Genomic DNA, 23,879 nt, shown 5'->3' with positions numbered 1-23,879 from the left:
ACTGAGAACAAGAGTGGTTATAAGTGAATTGCCCAGGGTGTCAGAGCTAGTAAGTATCTGAGGTGTGGTATGTACCTAGGTCTTTGTGACTATAGGTCTAGCACACTATTCATTTTGAATTGGTCTCTAGGCAACCTTTATCACTAACATTATACATTCTTTGTCCTAACATTCTGTGTTTTATCATCTGAGATACTTTCCAGTTCTGACCTTCTTTTGGTCTATGTTTAAAGCATCTTATACCTCTGATATTCTTTGGTTCTATATTCTAATCAGTTCTAACATTCTATATTTTAGGTTTTAAGTTTCTATATTTAAAAATGCCTCTTCATAGTTCTGATATTCTATGTTCAATTTAATTTAATTTATTTCAACAACAATTTATTGGGAACCCATTACATTCAAAGAACCATATCAGGCACAACGGGCAGAAATGATAAAAAGTGGGAGTTCTGGAGATGGCAGAGAGAAGTCAGGAAGTTGCTTGAGCTTTCTCTAGTTTCCCTTGGAAACAATGTTAAATCAAGCTTCTAAAAGAATTCTGTAGTAACAGAATCCACAAAAAGAGATAGTGAAACATTTTTCTAGCCCAAGATAACTTAAAAGGACTTCAGGAAAAGTCTGTCTCACTTGGGTAAAAGGGGAATATTGCTTGGCACAGGTAGTGTCTGGGCAAGCCAGCAGGAGGCTCTTAGCCACAGTACAGATCAGTCATGGAGGCCCTGGCCCCAAGGTTCTGGCTCAGCAGGCCAGTGACATAGCAGGTCATCTGGGAGGCTTCTAGTCCCAGTTCAGCAGGCAAAACACCAGCCCCAGAACCCAGGGCACAACAGGTGTGACATGACCAGGTAACCCTAGGGGAGTGAGCAAGTCACCAACCTCAGGGGTCCCAATGCAGAAAGCCAGTGACGAGGCCCCAGACTCCAAGAACAAAAAGCTTGGAACAGTGTGTCCAGCAAAAGAGTTCCATTTTTTAAATGACCAAAAAACAAATCCCTGGCCATGGAAAGGTACTATGGACACAGAGAAGATCAAAATACAAACTTAGAAAAGTATAACAATGTCAAAATATCTACATGTGAAACCTCAAAGAAGTGGAAAAAATAAAAGAATGTACTAGGAGAAAAGGAAAAGGGGAAGAAGAATAGGATAATTTACATCACATGGAGAAGTGCAGGAGAGGGAAAGAAGAGAGGGGGTGAGCATTGTTTGTACTTTACTCTCATAAGATTTGGTTCAAAGAGGGAATAAAATACACACTTAATTGGGTACAGAAATCTATCTTGTCATATAGGGAAGTAGAAGGAGAAAGGGGAAAGAAAGGGAGGGGAGCTGATAGAAGGGAGGGCAGAATGAGGGAGGCAGTGGACAGAGGATGAAAGGAGAGAGAAAAGTATAAAAAGGGGGAAAAGAGGATGAAGAGAAAGACACATTCATAACTGTGATTGTGAATGGGATGAACTTTCCTCTAAAAGGAAGTAGATAACAGAGTGGATTAAAAACCATAATCCTAAAATATATTGTATACAAGAAATACATTTGAAACAGAATGACACACACATAGCAAAGATAACAGGCTAAAGCAGAATATATTATGCTTCAACTGAAGTTAGAAAAAAAACCCCAAAAAGCAGGCGTAGCAATGCTGATCTCAAACAAGCAAAAAGCAAAAGATAAATCTAATTAAAAGAGACAAGGAAGGAAACTACATCTTTCTAAAAGATACCATAGACAATGAAGTATTATCAATACTAAATATATACAGACCAAATGGTGTAGCATACATATTCTTAGAGAAGGAGCTAAGTGAATTATAGGAAGAAATAGACAGCAAAACTATACTGGTGGGGGGCCTCCCACTCTTACAACTGGATAATCTAACCAAAAAATAAACAAGAAAGAAGTTAAGGCAGTGAATTGAATTTTAGAAAAGTTAGATATGATAGACCTATGGAGAAAGTTGGATGGAGATAGAAAGGAATATACCTTTTTTCCAGTGGTACATGGTACCTAAACAAAAATTGACCATGCATTAGGTTACAAAAACTTCACAATCAAATGCAGAAAGGCAGAAATATTTAATGCATCTTTTTCAGATCATGATGCAGTAAAAATTACATGTAATAAGGATCATGGAAAAATAGATAAAAAATGTAATTCAAAACTAAATAATCTAATCCTAAAGAATGAGTGAGTCAAACAACAAATCATAGAAATAATCATTTTCAAAGAGAATTACAATAATGAGACAATGTAACAAAATTTATGCCTTGCAACCAAACCAGTACTTAGGGGAAATTTTATATCTCTAAAGTTTTACATGTACAAAATGGAGAAAGAGGAGATCAGTGTATGCAATTTAAAAAGCTAGAAAAATAACAAATTAAAAATCCTCCATTAAATACCAAATTAGAAATTCTGAAAATCAAAGGAGAGAGTAATAAAATTGAAAACAAGAAAACTATTCTTCTAATAAATAAAACTAAGAGCTTATTTTGTGAGAAAAAACACAATAAAATAGGTAAACCTTTGGTTAATTGGATTTAAAAAACGGAAGAAGAAAACCAAACTACACATATCGACAATGAAAAGGGTGAATGCACCACCAATAAAAGGAAATTAAAGAAATAATTGGGAGCTATTTTGCCCAACTGTATGCCAATAAATTTGACAATCTAAGTGAAATGAATATTTATAAAAATATAAATTGCCCAGATTAACAGAAGAAATAAAATATTTAAATAACTGCATTTTATTAAAAAGAAATTGAACACATCATCACTGAACTCCCTAAGAAAAATTCTCCAGGAACAGATTAATTTACAAGTTAATTTTACTAAATATGTAAAGAACAATTAATTCTAATAGTTTATAAACCATTTGAAGAAAAAAAGGAGAAGAAGGAGTTCTACCAAATTCCTTTTATGACGTAAATATGATGCTGATACCTAAACCAGGAAGAGCTAAAATGGAGAAAGAAAATTATAGACCTATTTCCCTCATGAATACTGAGACAAAAAAATGTAATAAAACAGTGCAGAGACTTCAGCAATTTATCACCAGGATAATACAGTATGACCAGGTGGGATTTATACCAGAAAGGCAGGACTGATTCAAAATTAGGAAAACTATTAGTATAATTGACCACATCAGTAACAAAACCAACAGATTATCTCAATATGATTATCTCAATAGAGGCAGAAAAAGCTTTTGACAAAATAACACCCATTCCTATTAAAAAAAAAAAAAAACAAACAATAGAAAGCATAAGAAGGAATGGAGGTTTCCTTAAAATGATAAGTAGTATCTATCTAAAACCATCAGCAAGATTATGTGGAATGGGGATAGGCCAGAAATCTTCCCAATAAGATCAGGGGTGAAACAAGGATGCTCATCATCACCACTATTATTCAATATTGTACTAGAAATGTTAGCTTTAGCAATAAGAAAAAGAAATTGAAGCAATTAGATTAGGCAATGGGAAAACAAAACTATCTGTCTTTGCAGATGATATGGTGGTGTACTTAGAAAGTCCTAGGGAATCAACTAAAAAACTACTTGAAATAATTAACAATTTTAGCAAAGTTGCATGATATAAAATAAACCTACATAAATCATCAGCATTTGTATATGTTTCCAACAAAACTCAGCAAAAAGAGATAGAGAAATATCATTTAAAATAACTGTAGACAATATAAAATATTTGGGAGTCTACCTGCCAAGACAAGTTCAGGAGTTATATGAACATAATTACAAAACACTTCTCACAGAAATGAAGTCAGATATAAACAATTGGAAAAAATATCAATTGTTCATGAGTAGGCTGAGCTAATATAATAAAAATGACAATTCTACCTAAATTAATTTACTTATTCAGTGCCAAACCAATCAAACTACCAAATATTATTTTATATAGCAAGAAAAAATAATAACAAAATTCTTCTGGAAGAACAAAAGATCCAGAATATCAAGGGAATTAATGAAAAGAAATGCAAGGGCAGGTAGCCTAGTCATACCAGATCTTAAATTATATTATAAAGCAGCAGTCATCAAAACTATTTGGTATGACTAAGAAGTTGTGTGGTGGACCAGTGAAATAGGTTAGGTACACAGGATATAGTAGTAAATGATTATAATAATCTGTTTGATAAAGCTGAAGGCTCCAGATTCTAGGATGAGAACTCACTATTTGACAAAACTTCTAAGGAAGCAGGAAGATAATATGGCAGAAACTAGGCATAGACCAAAATCTTGCATCATATACCAACATAAGATCATGATTTAGAATTAAGGGTGATGCCATGAGGAAATTAAGAGAGCAAGGAATAGTTTACCTATCAGATCTTTGGAGAATGGAAGACTTTATTACCAAATAAGAAATAGAGAATATTGTAGAAATGCAAAATGGATAATTTTGATCACATTAAAGTTTTTGTACAAAAAATATTAATGCAACAAAGATTAGAAGGAAAGCATAACAATGGGAAACAATTTTTACAGCAAGTGTTTCTGATAAAGGCCTCATTTCTAAAATATAGAGAGAAATGAGTCAAATTTATAATAATACAAGTAATTCCCCAATTGATAAAAGGTCAAAAGATATGAACAGGCAGTTTCCAAATGAAGAAATTAAAGTTACCTATAGTCATAAAGCAACTCTGAGGTACTATCTCATACCTATCAGATTGTCTAGTATGACAGAAAAGGAAAATGATAAATGTTGGAGAAGATGTGGGGAAAATTGGGACACTAATGTATTCTTGGTAGAGTTGTGAACTTATCTAACCATTCTGAAGAGCAACTTGGAACTATGCCCAATGGGCAATCAAACTGTGTGTATCTTTTGATCCAGCAATACCACCACTAGGTCTATATCAAAAAGAGATCATAAAAAAGGGAAAAGGAAACCAAGAGAAATATAAGATATATACCAATGACCAATTACATGGACTCAATAAGGATAGAATAGTTATCTTTTACATATGTAAAAGGTAAAACCTATGTCTAAGATTATTATTAGTGATAGGTACCTTATAAGAAAGATTGGGGTAGACCTGAGCATGAAATGACTTCAAAAAGTAAAATCATTCAAAAACAGCTAAAAGAGTAATTATTTTATTCAAATGTGTGAGAGAGGAGAGAAAAAACCAATACATATGAATTATATGGGAGAGGGAGGCTATTTCTGGAAACCTACTTTCATTGAGAATGAGTTTGAGAGGTAAAAATACATATACATCTAGAAGAGTATAAAAGTCATCTTACTTTAGAAAGAAATAAAGCTCTAAGGGGATGGGAGGTGGAGAATAAAGGAGGGATCTTTAGAGGAGAGGGTGAGAGAATAGACCAAAGGAATGTATAAAAAGATGTTTAGATTTATGACTGTGGGAAGATGAGAGAGAGATTACTACAGGGGGTATTTTAAGTAATAGGAGGGCAAGGAAGAAGATTGAAATAAAGTAGAGGCGTTAGGAGAGATAGGGAAAAAGAGATACACAAGCATAAAAACAAAGATTAAGAGTAGAATTTCTTAGGGAAACTATGTTTAGATATATGTGTGTGTGTATATGTATATGTGAATGCATACATCTATATATATACATATATGCATGCATATATATATATACATATATATATATATGTATATATATATATATATATATGTATATATATCTCCATGCTTAATTATAGCCTGGGAGGATAGAGGAGGGAGGAAGGGGAAAAAGGACAAAGTAAAAAGCATACAGCAGAGAACAAAATAAAACCCACAAGGAAGCAAAGAAAAGATGGACAGCTTTCAACATGACAGGCAATATTTAATATATAGGTTATATTGAAATGGAAAGTTATTGTTATATATTCTGAATCCTCTCTTATGTTTTGTTGTACAGGTGACATATTTTTTCTTTTCTTATTTTATATTTAAGTTTAATATTTAATTTATAATGTTTCTTTTTCTTTTCTTACATATTTACATTTTAGTATTTGTCTAAAATAAAAGAAAAATGTGAAAAAGGAAAAAGGGAAAAGAACCTATCTGTACAAAAATATTAATAGTAATTCTTTTTGTTGTGGCAAAGAATTGGTGACTGAGGGGATGTCCATCAGTTGGGGAATAGCTGAAAAAGTTGTGGTATATGAATATACCTGTTGTGCTATAAGAAATGATGAGCAAGAAGATTTCAGAAAAACTTGGAAAGATTTACACGAAATAATGCTGAGTGAGGTGATCAGTACCAGGAGAATATTGTATAAAGTAACATCAACATTGTGTGATAATTAACTGTGATTGACTTAGTTCTCAGCAATACAATGAACCAGGGCAATTCCAAAAGACTGATGATGAAAAAATAGTACCAATTCCAGAGAAAGAACTCTGGAGGCTGAATGCAGATCACAGCATACTATTTTCACTTTTTTGTTGTTTTTTGCTCTTTGTGTCTTTTCTCTTTTGTTCTGTTTCTTCTTTCATAACATAACTAATGTGGAAATATGTTTATACAATTGCTCATGTATAATCTATATCAGATTGATTGCTGTCTTGAAGAAAGGGGAAGGAAGGGAGAGAAGGGGAAAATTTTAAAACTCAGAATCTTATAAAAATGATTTTGAAAACTATTTTTATATGTAATTGAGAAAAATAGTACCCTCTCAAATTTACATTCTATTTTAAGTCTCTTCAAACAATAAATGTTCATTTATTCATTCAAAAAGTAATGATTAAACACTATGTGACAGGCACTATGGTAGCTACAGGGATAAAAAGATGAACCTGAAACAATCTTTGCCTTCAAGGGGCCTAGATTACATGGGAACTGGTGGGGAGGAGGGTTGGTGAGTGCATAGTGTAGGGTTGGGAATGGGAAGTATGAATGTGAACAACACAGATCAACAAATAAGAATTATTTACAAAATAAAGTAATTTGAAGGCTTCTGGGGATCATACTAGCACCTGAGAATGGGAATAATCAGGGTGGGTATTTCAGATTAGAAGGCATTTGAGTTAAGTGTTGAAGGAAGGGTAAGAATTCTATAAGGAAGAGATGAGGAGGAAGTATATTTCAGGCGTGGAGTATAGTTATGCAAACGCATGGAGAAGGGAGATGCCTTTTTACTAAGATTCATTCTAGCTCTGAAAATCTATATTCTAATATTCCATATTCCAAAATGAGTTTTTAGCTAAAATTTAGGGAATCATATATTCTGTTTCCTAACATCTAAATAACAGCATAATTAGGTGACCTAAAATTGTTTTGTGTGTGTGTGTGTGTGTTCATCTTTTGAGGGGTGGGGGTTATTCTAACAATTTAAGTTTATGTTCTAAGATCTGCTCCAGCACTGGTATTATTTTCCAAAATCTCTTCCAGCTCTGATGATCTGTGGTCTATGTTCTAGAATGTTAACCTTTAGCAAGTTAATGATGATTACCTAGCTCTTCAGAGCAAGTAGTATTTGGGCATCTTTGTCCAGGCTATTTCAAGTGAAGCCTGGACTGACAGTAAGATAAAAAAGAGGGTGTAACAGTAACCCTAGGAGATGAGTGACAAAAAGGAAGAGTAGAGGTTTTAATGGTAGGAAAAAGAACAATTTCCCTTCCTCTATAATATTTAATAGAGAAGGACTTGACTGATTTCATTTATTCATTGACTCAACAAATATGTTTTTGATACCTACTATGTGTAGGGCATTATACCACTTATTGACAGACAAGAGGAATCCTCTTCACTTTGCTTCACCCTTCAGGTTATTCCAGGATGAATCATAATAGTGTTGTATGATAATAATTCTAGAGCTGCAAGAGACATAGAAGCCATTCATTCCTAACTCCTCATTTTATAGATGAGGAAACTGAGACTCAGGGAGGTCAAGTGACTAGCCCTAGGTTACATAGAGAGATTCAGAGACAGGTTAATGATGTCAATAGCTCACAAAAACAAAGTGCTTTACGTAGATTATTTCACTCCTTCCTTAAAGCAACTCAGAAATAAATTGTGTAAGTAATACTATCTATGTTTTAGAGATGAGATGAAGCCTCTTGCCCAGGGCTTGCATTCCAGCCTCCTCCAGAGCCACCTCTCATTCAACCTTGTACTCCCACTCTTGAGACCCTGGGCTCTGATTGGTAGTCTTATCACCTTTTCTCACTCACCCAGTCACTGGTTCCTCCTTCTTTCCAACTCTTGCTCCTATATACATGTTGTGAACCTAGGATGCAACCTCCTTGAGGTTAGAGACTACCTTGTTTGTTTGTATTCTCATGCTTGGTACTTAATAATATCTTTTTTTCATATGTTTTTCTGAATCATTGATTCATTTGCAAATTGATCCTTTCTTGAAGGTCCAGTTCAGGTATCTGTTCCTTGTAGGCTTCTTGGATTTCCCAAGCTCAAAGTATAGGTAGAAGATGCCTCTATTTCCCTCATCAGATTTTACTGGAACATTTTATCCGAGTCTCCCTCAAGTTCCTGATTTGCATCGTACTTTTCTGTGTACCAGGCAATACCCTTATTATCTGAGTCTAAGCACTCTGAGATCAGATGCTGACATGTTTTATCTTTGTATCTCTTGGACTCAGTCCAGTGCACTGGACATATAGGTGATATAGTAGATAAGAGTTCTGGGCTTGGAATCAAGAAGACTTGAGCTCAGATTCAATATCAGATACTTATTAGCTGTGTGAACCTGGGCCTCTGTTTGATTCAGTTTCCTCGTCTCTAAAATGGGGATATTTTTAGCACTAAGTTCACAAGATTATTTTGTGGCTCAAATGAGATAATATATTCAAAGCATTTTGCAAACCTTCAAAATGCTTTATAAATTTCAACTATTATTAGCATTGCATGAATCAAGGTATTAATAGATGTGTGTTGAATGTTGGAAATGTCAGATCTCTGACTCTTGGAATGTCTTAACTAGAAGACCAGTGCTCTTTCTACTGTACTGTGATGTATCAAAATTCTTGTATCTTTAACAGAGACTTTGCATAATTTCTTCTTAGGCATCTGACTGCAGAGGGAACTGGAGAGTGTGAATAGATCTGTACTGTTCATTTCCATTACTGGAAAAAATAAAACCAAAACAAAAAGTCATAGCATATAGGATGACATAGTATGTCATGTATAAAGAAAGCAGCACATTTCCCCAAATTATTACTGAAGATGAAAGTCCGAAGTGAATAAACTTTGAACTCTGATTTCTTTATCTGGAACACTGGGGCAGGGAGGGGAAGTAGTTGTAATAATCCCTACTATGCTACTGGTAAATCCCCCAAAGTCTCATTCCTTCCTCTAAGCTCCTGAAGCACTCACTCGTTCAGTGGGCCTGGTCTTTTATTATTTGCCTGTATTGTGAACTATTTGTTGATATTGTGTCCTGTCCATCTCAGCACAGAACCCTGTGTAGAGTAAAAAATAACCATTTTGAGAAAGATAACAATAAATACTCCTATGATTAATTGAAGGCAAGTGACTATAATATCAAACATGGAACAAAGAATGTCAAAGTTGGAAGTGACCATATAACATAGAATGGTAGAGAAAGAAGGTACTTTAGGGATCATCTAGTTCAGGCTCCTCATTTTTAACATGGGGAGATTAAGGGCCACAGAATGAGTTGGTGGCATATCTTTTGCAAGGTCTGTTTTTTTCTGTCTTTAAGGGAAAGACAAGATTGTGAAGAGTCTGGATTTTTTCCAAAGACATTGAAAGGCTACTGAAGGTTTTCTTCAGGTATCTCTGAAGGTTTCAGAGAGAAGTGATTAAAGCAGTGCCTTAGAATGATTGTTTAGCGTAAGAGTAATGGGTTGGAGTACAGAGTGCAGGAGACTGTGCAGGGGGCTAATATATCTATTATACAGGTGATAAGGGTTTGGACTCAGGTGAGGCCTCTGGTACTAGAAAGAAGGGGAGAGATGTGAGAGGTATTATGGAAGTAGAAATGACAGACCTTGACAAGCAAGTGGATTTGGGCATAAGGGAGAAGGAAATATTAATAATTGGCATTGAAGTTTTGAGACACTTGGGAGGATCCATTAACAAAGAAACAGAGTAGTTAGAAGAGGGTGGAGAGGAAAGGAACATGGTACGTTTGATTTAAGAATGAAGCAAGTACATTTCCTTTGCTGACCTTATTTGTAATGATTGTTAGCACATTTCAGTAATGCATGTGAATGACTGGGAGACAAATGACCTGAGTTTTAATCTCATTTCAACTCCTACCTTCTAATTCTAACATCCTGTGATACAGGTTTTTAATTTCTTTCCTGAATGTTGTACAGTTCCTTCCAGCTTGGTAAATTTGTTTTCCATAGTTTAAATTTCATTTTTGTTTCGTAGTTCATCAATGCATTCCTTTCCCCCTCCCAGGTATCAGGGATACTCTTGCATTTTCCAAATTTTATTGACATCATCTTTTTTTAATATTACCTTCATGTTCCAACATAATCCTCCTCCATTCCCCATCCAGCATATCATAATTGGGTTTTTTTTAAGCATTTTTATGTCTATTAGGAATTATCCCTCACACTTGAGAAGTAAGTAGGGCTAGTGTTATCCCCACGTGACAGATGGGGAAATTGAGATCTAGAGTGTGAAAGCAACATCCTAAGGACAAACAGCTAGTTAGTGGCAGAGCTAGGATTAGTTCCTAGGTCTCCTAACTATCGGTCCAAGGAACTTTCTAGTTTGTAAAGTTAAATCTGTACAAGCACTAGGAGATAAGTTTCTTGGCTAAGTTTTCTAAGAGGATAAAAGATTAGAGTTGCCTTGGCTCACAACAGAGCAAAGGATATGATTCATCAGGCATCATAATCATCATGAAAAAATACTATGCTAGAAAATATTTCTCAGCCTAGAGATACACTGCTGCCTGTTTCTCCTCTACTACAAAAATGGATTCCTTTTCTCACAACATGTGAGTGGATTTCTGAAGGGAGGATTTTAAAAGCAATATAGTAGAATCTCCTCTATTTTGCAGAAGAGATAATTGAGACCACTGAAGAGGGAGCAGCGACTGGTTCCCATGGTCATTCAAGAATTCCAAGCGAGAGCTGGGACTCTAATGAAGGTCTCTAGTTCCCCCCCTCACTATTAGCATTCTTTCCACTGTACCACAATGCTTCACTTAATAGGGATTTCTTAGTTCACCTTCTTCCAGGAAAAACAAAACAAAATTTTAAAGGTCAGAATTTTCTGTTGCAGAATCCTCCACTAATAAAATGGGGTTTGGGAGGTGGAGCCAAGATGACAGAGTAGAAAGATGCACATACTCTAGCTTTTCCTCCACAGCCCATAAAATGCCTGTAAAAAATGACTCCCAACAAATTCTAGAGCAGCAGAAGCCACAGAGCAACAGAGTGAAAGAGATTTTCAGCCAAAGGTAACCTGGAAGGACAACAGAAAAGATCTATCCCATGGAACACTGAGTGGAGCCAAGTGGAGCTCAGCACTGGCTGCATGGCATTGGGAGAAATAAGACCAGAACAGGTCTCCAGGGCAGAATCCCCAGCAGGGAGGGTCTCAGATCCCTCAACCCACAAGTGCCAAAGAAATATTTAAAGGTCAGTGAGAGGGCTTTCCCAACTGGGTGAGAGGGGAGCTGGTTCCTTCCCCCCCTCCCCCCGCAGCACTGGCCCCAGGCGATGGTGGTAGTAGCCACAGCAGCAGCAGTTGTGGCGGCAGCTGTAGCATCCATCTTTGAAGCATTCTGCCTAAAACTCCTGGGGGAACTGAGAAGCTGATCTGAACCTCAGCCCTGAGCATGGTCCTGGGGTGAGGAGGAGCACTAGGACCCTCCTCTTGACAGAGGATTCAGAAGTCAAGTAACTGACTGGGAAAATGCCAAAAAAAGGGGGAGAAAAATAAGATTGTAGAAGATTACTTTCTTGGTGAACAGATATTTCCTTCCATCCTTTTGGATGAAGAAGAACAATGCATACTGTCAGAGGAAATCATGGATTCTGCATCCAGTATTGCCAAGATAAATATGCAGTGGGCTCAGGCCATGGAAGAGTTTGAAAAGTGAGTCAACAGCTTGCTAAAGGAGATAGAAAAAAAATGCTGTAAGAAAAAACACCTTTAAAAATAGGCTAATTCACTTGGAAAAAGGTCCAAAAAGTCAATGAGGAGAAGAAGGATTAAAAAGCAGAATTAACCAACTGGAAAAGGAGGTTCAAAAGCTCACTGGAGAAAATAGTTCTTTAAAAATGAGGGTAGAGCTGAGGGAAGCTAATGACTTTATGACAAACCAAGAAATCACAAAACAAAACCAAAAGAATGAAAAAAATGGAAGATAATGTGAAGTGTCTCATTGGAAAAACAACTGACCTGGAAAATAGATCCAGGAGAGACAATTTAAAAATTATGGGACTACCTGAAAGCCATGATCAAAAAAGAGCCTAGAGATTACTTACATGAAATTACCAAGGAAAACTGCCCTGATATTCTAGAACCAGAGGGCAAAATAAATATTGAAAGAATTCACTGATTACCTCCTGTAAAGGATCTGAAGAGTGAAACTCCTAGGAATATTGTAGCCAAATTTCAGAGTTCCCAGGTCAAGGAGAAAATACTGCAAGCAACTAGAAAGAAACAATTTGAGTATTGTGGAAACGCAATTAGGATAATGCAGGATTCGGCAGTCTCTACATTAAGGGATTGAAGGGCTTGGAACAGGATATTCCAGAAGTCAAAGGAACTGGGATTAAAACCAAGAATCACCTACCCAGCAAAACTGAGTATAATACTTCAGGGGAAAAATTGGTCTTTAATGAAATCGAGGACTTTCAAGCATTCATGATGAAAAGACCAGAACTGAAGAGAAAAATTGACTTTCAAACACAAGAATCAAGAGAAGCATGAAAAGGTAAACAGGAAAGAAAAACCATAAAGGACTTTCTAAAGCTGAACTGTTTACATTCCTACATGGAAAGATTATATTTGTAACTCTTGAGACCTTTCTCAGTATTTGGGCAGGTGGAAGGATAATACACACACACACACACACACACACACACACACACAAACATATGTAGACAGAGAGCACAGGTTGAGTTGAATCAGAAGGAATGATATCTATAAAAATTAAATTAAGGGGTGAGAGTGGAATATATTGGGAGGAGAAAGGGAGAAATGGAATGGGGCAAACTATCACTCATAAAAGAGATAAGAAAAATCTTTTTCAATGGAAGAGAAAAGGGAGGAGGTGAGAGGGGAAAAGTGAAGCTTGCTCTCATCACATTTGGCTTAAGGAGAGAGTAACATGCTCACTAATTTTGGTATGAAAATCTATCTTACACTACAGGAAAGTAGGAGAGAAGGGGACAAGTGGGGTGAGGGAGATGATAGAAGGGAGAGCAAATGGGAGAAGGGAGTTACTAGAAGCAAACACTTTTGGGAAGGGACAAGGTCAGATGAGAGAACAGAATAAAAGGGGGACAGGGTAGGATGGAGGGAAATATAGTTAGTCTTACACAACATGAATATTATGGAAGTCTTTTGCAACACAACACATATATAACCTGTATTCAATTGCTTGCCTTCTCAGTGGGGATGGGTGGGGAGATAGCAAGGGAGAGAAGTTGGAATTCAAAGTATTAGAAACAAATGTTGAGAATTGTTATTGTACATAACTGGGAAACAAGAAATATAGGTAATGGGGTATAGAAATCTATCTTGCCCTGTAAGAAAAGAGAGAAGATGATAAGGGAAGGATGGGGTGTGATAGAAGGGAGGGCACATTGAGGGAAGGGGTAATCAGAATACAAGGTGTTATGGGGTGGGGGGAGGAGAGAGATAGGGAGAAAAATTGGAACTCAAAATTTTGTGGAAATGTCAAAATCTAAAAATAAATAAAAAAAAATAAATGGGGTTTGAATGATTCTGGGGAAGCACACATCGAGTTTCTATGTAGCTTGGTGATATTTTTACCTAAGTAGTCTGTGATACTGCATGTTATCCTCCAGCATCCTCTCCAGCCTTCCATAAGAAGCCCTATCCTGTATATGTGTACAGTAGAGACTAAAAACCCTCCCATGCAAGGAAGAAATGACTCCAACCTTTTTTCCTCCCTGTTGGAGAGTTTTGAGAAGCCCCCTGAGGTAATTGCCAGAAATCAGACTAAATTCCCTGGAGAAGGTGAAAGACAGAACAGCAAATGGAAAAAGAGGAGTACCTTTAACAGCTGCTTACTCAGAGGAAGGTATTGAGTAAGGATATTGCACTAGAGAGTTAAAATGGGATAGACACATTATGTGATGATCAGCAATGGAGAAGTTCTCCATATTGATCCTGAAAAGAGGCATTCCCACAGCCACCTAAGGAGACCCTTAGTGTTATTGTGGGGGTTATGTGACCTGAAGGTAATTCAACATCAAGTTGGGATTGTCTCATGATTTCCTGGTCCAAGGCATGTATATAACAGGGGTAGCCCAGCTTTCTGTGTAACTGAATTAAGCTCTTTAGGAGCTGGATCCCTCTCCTGGTGAAGAGAGATAAAAAGCTTGGGACAGAGAACCAGAACCAAGGATAACAATAAGGACAAGAAAGAGAATCCTGTTAGGAACAAAAACAGAGGACCAAATAAGGAACTGGGGGGAGTGGGAATAATAGGGAAGGCACAGTGTAATGGAAAACGCCATTGGTGAGTGAAACGTTATAATGCATCTGCCCATAAAAGAGCATGTAAGTACCAGAGCATCAGTAAAGAAGAGTAAACTTTCAGTCCTTCTCCATTTCTTAAACACTGCCCAGGATAGTATTGTAAGTCATAGAAATTGTATGAATGTCCCAGTTCTTAGTAGCAAGTTTGGGTTTCCCTGAGCAGTGAGACTAGTCATGTATGACAAGTAGCCTGTACCTCAAGGGCTAAAGCAAAAGAAATAGGGACAATAAAGGAAGGATCCAGTCAGAGTGGCCACTAGAAGTTAGGGAGAGATGATCTTCAGTCCACAGTTGAGAAGGAAGAAGCTCTCTGATCATCCTTGAGAGAGGCATTCTTCAATTTTGCTGTGCCCCATTCTACTGAGTTCTCAATGATCTCTACTAGTTTGTAGGGGATACTTGGGTCAAAAACCATTTTTCTACCAGGGCAAACCTCTGAGGCAGTTAGATTTAATGGGTTTGATATAAAGGGGGTGAGTTCTCACTTAGGTAAGTTGACTTCGTTTCCCATTTCTAATATCACAGACAGGGAAATGCTAGGAATTGGCTGATTCAAGATATCCCAGTTGAACTAAATTAGTAACACTTACATTTATTACAAATGAAAATTTGCAAAACCAAAAAAAAGAACAGGAAGAAGGGATAGGACATAAGAAGAGGGGATACACCTCATGTTGAGAATAGAGGCATTTTTCTACAAATCAGCCTTGCTAGTTTCAGTGAGGCACATAGGTACCAGGTTTAGTGAATTATCACAAGGTCTTTGGGAGAGAACCTCATCAGTAAAGAGTATCTCTTCACTTTCTTACATTCAAATAAGATACTTTTTATATATTCTCTACTTTGTAAAAAACAAAACAAACACAAGAATTTGTTTTGTTTTTGAAGACTTATGAAATCAAGTGCTTATAAAGTGATCTAATGGTCACAAGCAAGAACAGGCTTGAGTGAATGTTGAAAATTAAGTTAAAATCTTTCACATGGATTTGGGACACAATGAACTGGAAAAGTGAGAGGGCTCAAATGTTAACCCTTTCTATGAAGAGAACTTCTATTATATAGGTTGCATTTTTATCCTCCCTCCCACTGTAAGTAGACTCCTTTAAGGACAGGGAGAATGTCATCTGATTATTTTAAAAGCTTATGATTCCTTTCTTCACAATTATCCTAAAAGAGAGTCCCATCACCACTATTATTCCTGTTTTGCAAGGGAAGAAACAGGTATTCTCAGAGAGAGAATTAACTCTTCCAGGGTCACACAGATATGAATGGTAGAGATGAGTCCCACCTAGGAATTCTGCTTCTGTCTCTAAAGCCCATATTCTTTACCCTACTCTAGGCTGCTTCTCTAAAATGTCCACCTCCTTTCACTAAAGAGAATAGCCAAGAGTTAAGGTTAGACATAACTGGGGACACATCATGTATATGTACAGTGGCAAGGGTGGTCATTATCCAGGGGTGGATGGACTAGTTGCCTAGTAAACATGACTAATGCAGCCTTTAAGGCAAAGGTACCTAATCTGGGATTTATGAATAAATTTCAGTGGATCCATGAAATTGGAGAGGAAAAATAATTATACTTTTACTTTCACTAACCTCTAACTGAAATCTAGCTTTTTTTTTTTTGTTACAGGTGAAATCTGACATAAAAGAGGAAACACAGGTTGAACTTCCAAATATATCGGTTTATTAAACAATGCATGCCAATTGCATAATAAATCAGGATCAGGTCTCCTCAGCTTGACACTAGATCCAGTTTTGTCACAACACAGAAATTGGACTAGACCCATAATTGAATAGAAAGGGTATTAAACTAAGTTCAGAATTGAATAGCAAGATGGAGTCAGTGTGAGTCATTCAATTCCCGCACTTTCAGTTATTTGAAAATATTTTTTTTTCTGAGAAGAGGGTCTAAAGACTCCATCAGATTTACAAAGGGGTCCATGATACAAAAGGTTTAGAATTCTTGCTCTAAGGATCTTGGAATGTGAGCTTACTTTCCCAGGTGCCAAAATAGCTCCATAGAGAGGAGGTAGAGTTTGACAAAGAAGAACAGAGCAAGGTTAGGCATAGATCTTCATCATTTATATTTCTATTTGGTTCTATGAAACAGTACTAGAAATTTTAGTTCTAGTTTCTTGTTTGTAGGAACAGTTCTTCCAATATGGAGCATTTTTAATGGTAGGGAGAAGTGTCTTCCTCCTCTCCCAACAGAAAGTATATTCATTTAGTCTCTGTCTCCAAAAAAAGTCCACTGCTTATTTTCCACCCTAGAGACTTACCCATCTACCAAAGTCCCTATGCATAAGCATCCCTGTTTTTGTAAATATTTCTGTGTGTTTGTGTGTGTGTGTTCTAGTAAGTATATGTTGAGTGTATATTTGTCATGCACATCTTTGGTTATTTATTAGCTGGGTATACAATCTTTCATTTTAGTTCAATTCCTGTGCATGTATGTCCCTCTAAAGTGGAGTCATCATAGAATTCCAAATCACTTTCCTTCCTCCTGAAACTACTCCAGGTTCTAATAGAAACATATGTCTATGCCTTTGAGACCAGTTCCTTGTGTCAATTATTTTAATCCCATGAACACTGAAAGGAGACCTGCTTCTGTGAGTGGAAGTGTGTTTGAAGTGTAGAGGTAAAGAAGAGAATAACATTGTAAAAATTTTATAGTTATAAACTGGGAGAGACTTTAACCCATAGAAATCAGATGGGAGGGATATTTAAATAATCAGACCTCACATTTACATAATATTTTCAGTTCTACAAGATGCTTTATGTATATTTACTCATTTAATCCTCATCTTCCTGTGAAGTAGGCACTAATTTCTTCACCTTACACATGAGAAAACTCATGTGTTGTAGTATCATAGATCTAGAGATCATCTAGTCTAACTCCTTCATGTCAGACATGAAGAAACTGAAGGTCAGGCAAATTAAGTGACTTGCCCAAGGTCATCCAGGTACTATGTGTTTGATGTAAGATTTTTGCGTCCAGTTCTTCTGACTCCAGAACCAGTGTTCTTTTCCTTGTATTATTTACTCAGGGTTAGAGAGTCTAGTAAGTATTTGAAATGGAATTTGAACTCATTTCTTCCTGACTCCAAGTTCATCACTCTACTGTATAACACATCTGTGAGGGACCTTAACACATAGAAATTGAATTGTCAGAACTGGAATTGACTGTAGAATATCAAATGCAGAATTATCACACCTGGAAGGGAATTTAAAACAAGAACATGGAATATCAGAACATTAAGGGAACTTGGAATATAAATCACAAAATGTTGGAGCTCTAAAGAATCTTAGAATGTAGGATATAGAATTTCCAAGATGAAGGAGAGCTTAGCTTAATTTACATAATGATTTGGGTTTTGGAGTTGCAGCAATGGAAGTGTGGTGCTACCTTAAAATTCTGTCACTGAAGGTGCCCCAGGAAGAATACAGTAGGACCTGTAGGATTGGGACATTGTTAAGGGCTAAAGGAAGAAGTGGTTGGTAAGGGACCTTCTACTTCCTGGTTAGGAGACCTAGTATCTTTGTTTCTGAACCTCTGTCTCAATCTCTTCACGATAAAAAAAAAAAAAAAAAGACTAGATGAGATAATCTCTAAGGTACCTTCCAGTGTTAAAATTCCAGGATTCTCTGTTTCTTATTTTGATTTTGTCCCATGGGCTAATACTGAATTTCTTTGGGGGTTGGGGGGGAGCCTAGAACTCAGGTATATAGTTAACTAGGAGTAGATGCATAAATGAGATTGGAAGGGCGTGTGTGTGTGTGTGTGTGTGTGTGTGTGTGGTTTGTTTATCCAGGGAAAGATGAAGGTGACATATCTAGCCAGGTGAGGGAGGAGATGACATTCCTGACAAGGTAGATCTCCATGCCTTGACATTTGGAAAGGGTTTTATGGTAGACAGAACCTCTCTTCTATATTTTTAATTGCTGATTGACCTCATTGCCCAGGTGAAAATGAGGATATAACCAGTAAGTGCACCATCCTCACTGTCTCTTCAATTCAGAGCCTTACAAGTGTTACATAAAATATTGTTTTAATTTGTATTGACCCGTATTACAGATCAGGATTAGACTTACATAATCATCAATATTGGGGGAAAAAAGTAGAACGTAGAACACAGAATGTCGGAGCTGGAAGTACCTTCAGATGACAGATCATAGAATGTTAGGGCTGGAAAAGACCTTAGCACATAGACTGATAGACACGGAAGTGCTATTAGATTCTTGACTATAGACTGCCAAAGCAAGAAGAAAAAAAAAAAGCTGACACTTATATGTGCTTTCATGGTTATAAGAGAGGATTCTGGGAAGATGGTGGAGTAGTCACAAAATTCCAGGCTCTCAAAATTTTCCCCCATAAAAGAATTAAAATAGCACCTTAGGGTGAACAAAATGTGGGTGGAGATAAATAAGAATAGGGGTACAACAAGGGTCTTCCTGGGACAATTCAAGAAGATTTGAAGAAAAATCTCATGACCAGGTTTGGTCCTGTGAAGAGTAAACACCTCCAGGCTAGGGTCCCTTTTAACAAGAAGCCACCAGTGCCTTAAACAACAAGTGGCAAGCCCTGGGGTTAGTTGATTTGAGAGGCTGCCTCAGCCCCAAGTCACAGGAACTTTCACACCTCCCTCCCCCACAATGGTGGGGGGAGTTGGGCATTTGAGCCTGGGAAGATTGAGGGAACCTCTGCTGATAAGGAACACCAGACTGAGCTGTGTTACAAGGAGAAGCAGGGTGAAAAGGATCCAGCACATGCATTGTGAATGCAGAGGCAGTGAGGCTGAACACCCCTGGCTGTGGACACTTAGAGGAAGCTGGAGGTTTGGTTTTGGTTCCAAGCTATAGGGGAGAACTGCAGATTTGGGGCAAGAGGCATCATTTCCCATATCCCAGGGTTACAGGTGATTACAAAAATTAAGCCCTTACTACCAAAAAAAAAAATGCACAGACAAAAGAGAAAGAATGTAACCGTAGAAAACTATTATGGAAATAGAGATGACTGGGGTTTATCTTGAGAGAAGGATATCAAAGTAAAGAAATACCCCAAAAGGTACCATGAAATAGTCACCTGCCCAAAAAGAATTTATAGAAGATCTTTAAAAAGACTTTAAAAATCAAATGACAGAGATGGAGGGAAAAAAAAAGAATAATCCAAGAAAAACAAGAAGATTATGAAAGGAAAGTCAACCAATTAGTAAAGGAGATACAGAATCTTAAGGAAGAAAATGACACCTTGAAAATTAGACTTGGGCAAAGTGAAACCAGTGAAATTAAAAGGGATCAAAAAATAATTAAACAAATATGAATAATGAAAAAAAATAGAAGGCAAAGTGAACCACCTTATAAGAAAAATAACAGATTTGGAGAATAGATTAAGAAAATATAAAAATAATTGCACTAACTGAAAGTTATGATCAAGAAAAGAATCTTGATACTGAGTGGCATAGGTTTAGTGAAGACTTCTCAGATTGTAATTCTTCTCCTAGGGGTGAGGTAAGACCTAGAGGCTCAAGGTTACAATATTTTTAGAATAGAATTGTTCCACATACGGATATAAAACTGTGTAGTGTATTAGGGTCTCAATGATTGGATAAAACTTACATAATTCCTCGATGTCTTCATTTCAAAAGGGATTGGTTAGGTTTTGTGTCTAGAATGTAAGATCATATTCTCAGCTAATGAGAATAATGGTCACTGGGGGAGGAGGGACTTGCGTTAGGGTTTATATAAATCACTGCCTTTTCTTTGTCTTTGGCTTTCCTACTCCTACAGGATAGCCCCGCTTCTTGAGAATCAAATAAATCACTTTTCTGTCATCACTTTGAGAGGCCTCTGAGTAATTGATTTATGTAGGGACCTGAGCCATCCCACACAATACAATAATACAAGAAGTAATTAAAGAAAATTGTCCTGAAGCAATAGAACAAGGGGAGAAAGGAATACAAGTAGAAATAGAAGAAATCCATTGATTACCACTTAAAAGAGATCCTATGAGGAAAACTCATAGAAATATCATAGTCAGATTTTGAAACCCCTAGCTCAAGGATAAAATATTAAAAACATCAAGATTAAAACAATTTAAATATGTTGGAGTCACAATTAGAATTACATAAGACCTAGCAGCAGAGATGTTAAAGGGCCACAAGCCTTGGATCAATATATCAAAGAGTCAAAGAACTGGGACTCCAGCCAAAAATATATCCTGAAAAGTTAAGGATTATTCAGAATGGGAAAAGCAAAATGAACACTTGGTAAGCTCTCAGACTTTTAAGACTTCATTAAAAAAAATTCTGAACTTAATAGAAGATTTGACATACAAGAACCAAGAGAAATATAAGGTATATTCCAAAGACTGATTATAAGAGATTCATAAAGACAAATTGTTTCTCTTTTATATATATATCTATATATATATATATATTTTAAAAGTAAAATAATTTAGGAATAGCTAAAAAAAGTAATTATTTTAAACAAATGAGGTGCAAGAGGAAGAATTGATACAGAGGAATTAGATGGGGGAAGAAGACTTGTAGTTCTGGTAACCTACTTTCATGAGCAATAGGTTTCAGAGGAAATAATGCATATTTATTTAGGAAAATATAAAAATCTAAATTCAGAGGAAATAAAATGGTATGGGCATAGGGAGGAGGGAGAGGACAAGGGAGGAATCTTTAGAGGGGAGGGTGAGGAATAGGTAAAACGGGGTATTTAGATTCATGGGAATGGGAGGATAGGGGAGGGATCATTGGAATGGGGTAGGCAAGTAATAGGAGGGTAAGGTAGTGGGTAGAAGTTAAGTAGAGGAGGCAGGATGTCTAGAGGAAAAGAGATATGCACAAACATAAAAAGCAAAGATCAGGTGTAGAATAGGTTTGGGAAAATGCATGTCTATATATGTATGTATATATGTATATGTGTATATATGTAGCTATAGCTATAGAGAAACATCTAAACTTCATTGTAGCCTTCTGGGGATGGGGGAAGGGGAAAAAGAACAAAGTAAAAAAGTGCACAGCAGAGAACAAAAGAACTCACAAGGAAGCAAAGAAAAGATGGATTATTTTCAATACAACAGATATTATTTATCATAGAGGCTTTCTTGAAATGAAAATATATTTTTACATGATTTGAATCTTCTCTTATGTTTATATTATGCACATGGCATGTTTTTTTTTTCTTTTTAACTTTGTATTTAAATTCCAAAATTTAAGTTTATGATATGTGTTTGTTTCTTTTCTCTATTGCACATTTGTGTTCTGGCTTTTGAGTCTAAAATAAAATTTTTAAAAAAGGGTTCCAAAGAGCTTTATATACATTTTTTATTTGATCCTGACAACTATCCTTTAGTTTTTCTCCATTTTACAGATGAGGAAATTAAACCTCAGGGAAGTTAAGTGATTTGTTCATGGTCCATACAATTCATGAGTATCAGAAATTAGGATTTGAATCCCTGTCTTTTCTGACTAATCCCATTATTATTTCCACTTCATCACATTGTCTTTCCAAAAGTAAGTAGAATATACTGTCAGAACTGGAAGGGATCATGGGGGTCATAAACCAAAATAATTTTTCAAATAGGGAAACTGAGGCCTAGAGATTAAATGTAATTGATTTATTTGTGGCCACATAGTGTTAGAGCTAGAACTTGAATCCAGTTCTATTTAGGCCACGTGAGTCCTTTTCTCCCTGTTGTCATGTGAATAACTCCAAGAATCCTGTCCCCTCCTATAATTCTTTGCTAATTCTTTGGCAATCTAGGGTCCCCACCCTCTCTGTGCATACATTTCTCACCACTTCCCTCTAAGAAAAATAACCATTCTATGGCTTACGTCCAAGGGCAATAATTGCTTTGTTTGTTTAAATTCTAGTGATGTGTAGATAAGCTCCTTGGGAGCAGGGACTGTCTTGTGTATTTATATTCTTTGCACCCAGGGCAATGCTGGGTACAGAAAACTAAAAATGCTTGTTGCTTGTTTAATTGAAAGTTGTGACACCAGAACACACACTTTTATTCTTTCTTTAGATCTGCTGCTCTTGGCATTTCCAGATTTTTGAAAGTATGAGAGTTGCCAGGGAATATACCATACTTTTGTCTCTATACCTTCTCAGTCATACGTCAGCATCCCTGTTATATACATTGTTGTATTGTTCAGTCATTTTTCAATCGTATCCAACTCTGTCACCCCACTGGGGATTTTCTTGGTAAAGATCCTGGAGTGATTTGCCATGTTCTTCTTCAGCTCATTTCACAGATGAGGAACTGAGGCAAACAGGGTAAATGGCTTGCCCAGAGACACATAGCTAGTAGGTGTGTGAATCTGGATTTGAACTCATAACATTTTTTAATTTCTTAAGTTTTGGTCCCATTCCTTCTTGGTTTCATTCCCTTTCATTCATACAGTGATAATTGCAACCCTAAACTCATCCCATCCTCCTTGGAAGATTCTAGATGTGCTTCCATTTTCTCTTATTATCAAAAATGAAATAAAATGAAAAAAAAACCCTATTAATTGCTTACTATGTGCCAAGCCCTATATTAAGTGTTAGGGATAAAAAAAAAAAAGTGAGATAGTCCTTGCTTTTAAGGAACTTCTATTCTAATTGTGAGAAAGCACCTAGGGAAGGATTCAGTTTCATGGCAGATGGAAAGGTCAGGTGGTACTTTGTATTTGGTAGACAATGTAGCAGGGAAGATTGATTGCCAAGGTGTTTGGGGATCTTGGAGAGGTGTACCAGGGTATCTTTAATGGCAGGGGAAGGGATGTAGGCGTCAGTAGCATCTACTGATACACATCCCGGTGGGACTAGGATATGGAGGATGAGTTCGGGACAGGGGAAAGTCTCTGGATTCCTGGGTGATGAGCTCATCCCAGTCAATGATTGGTAATGTGACTTATAAAAAAGTTTGAGAGACATAATTTCTAGGTAATTAATCATTTTGTTAATTATGGCTAGAGGATAATTAATAAAAGGATGTCATTAGGCTTTCTCTCATAAACCAAATACCTGTCACAGAACTCCCTCAATGCTTATATGGCCTTGGAAGAGTGAGTGTTCTTGACAGGTGTCAATCAACTTTGGTTAACAATGAGAATGAGTATTATAATGAGAGGTGGGCTTATTCTAATGAGGACCTGGGGACAAGACTGATCACTCAGTGACTTTACCACCTGTCTAGGGCAATCTAGACAAAAGGGGGAATTT

At 36.6% G+C, this 23,879-nt stretch overlaps 1 protein-coding gene across 1 annotated transcript in view; it reads right to left on the bottom strand.

Moving 5' to 3' along the window:
- Window positions 1–23,879, bottom strand: part of C1H5orf46 (chromosome 1 C5orf46 homolog) — a 40,273-nt gene that overhangs the window by 9,016 nt on the left and 7,378 nt on the right. The gene's annotated exons all lie outside the window — the stretch shown is intronic.

The sequence above is a fragment of the Notamacropus eugenii genome, chromosome 1, assembly GCF_028372415.1.
Source record: "Notamacropus eugenii isolate mMacEug1 chromosome 1, mMacEug1.pri_v2, whole genome shotgun sequence".
Lineage (NCBI taxonomy): Eukaryota > Metazoa > Chordata > Mammalia > Diprotodontia > Macropodidae > Notamacropus > Notamacropus eugenii.
Note: the sequence above shows the minus strand (reverse complement) of the source record. Positions and strands in the feature narration are given on the sequence as shown.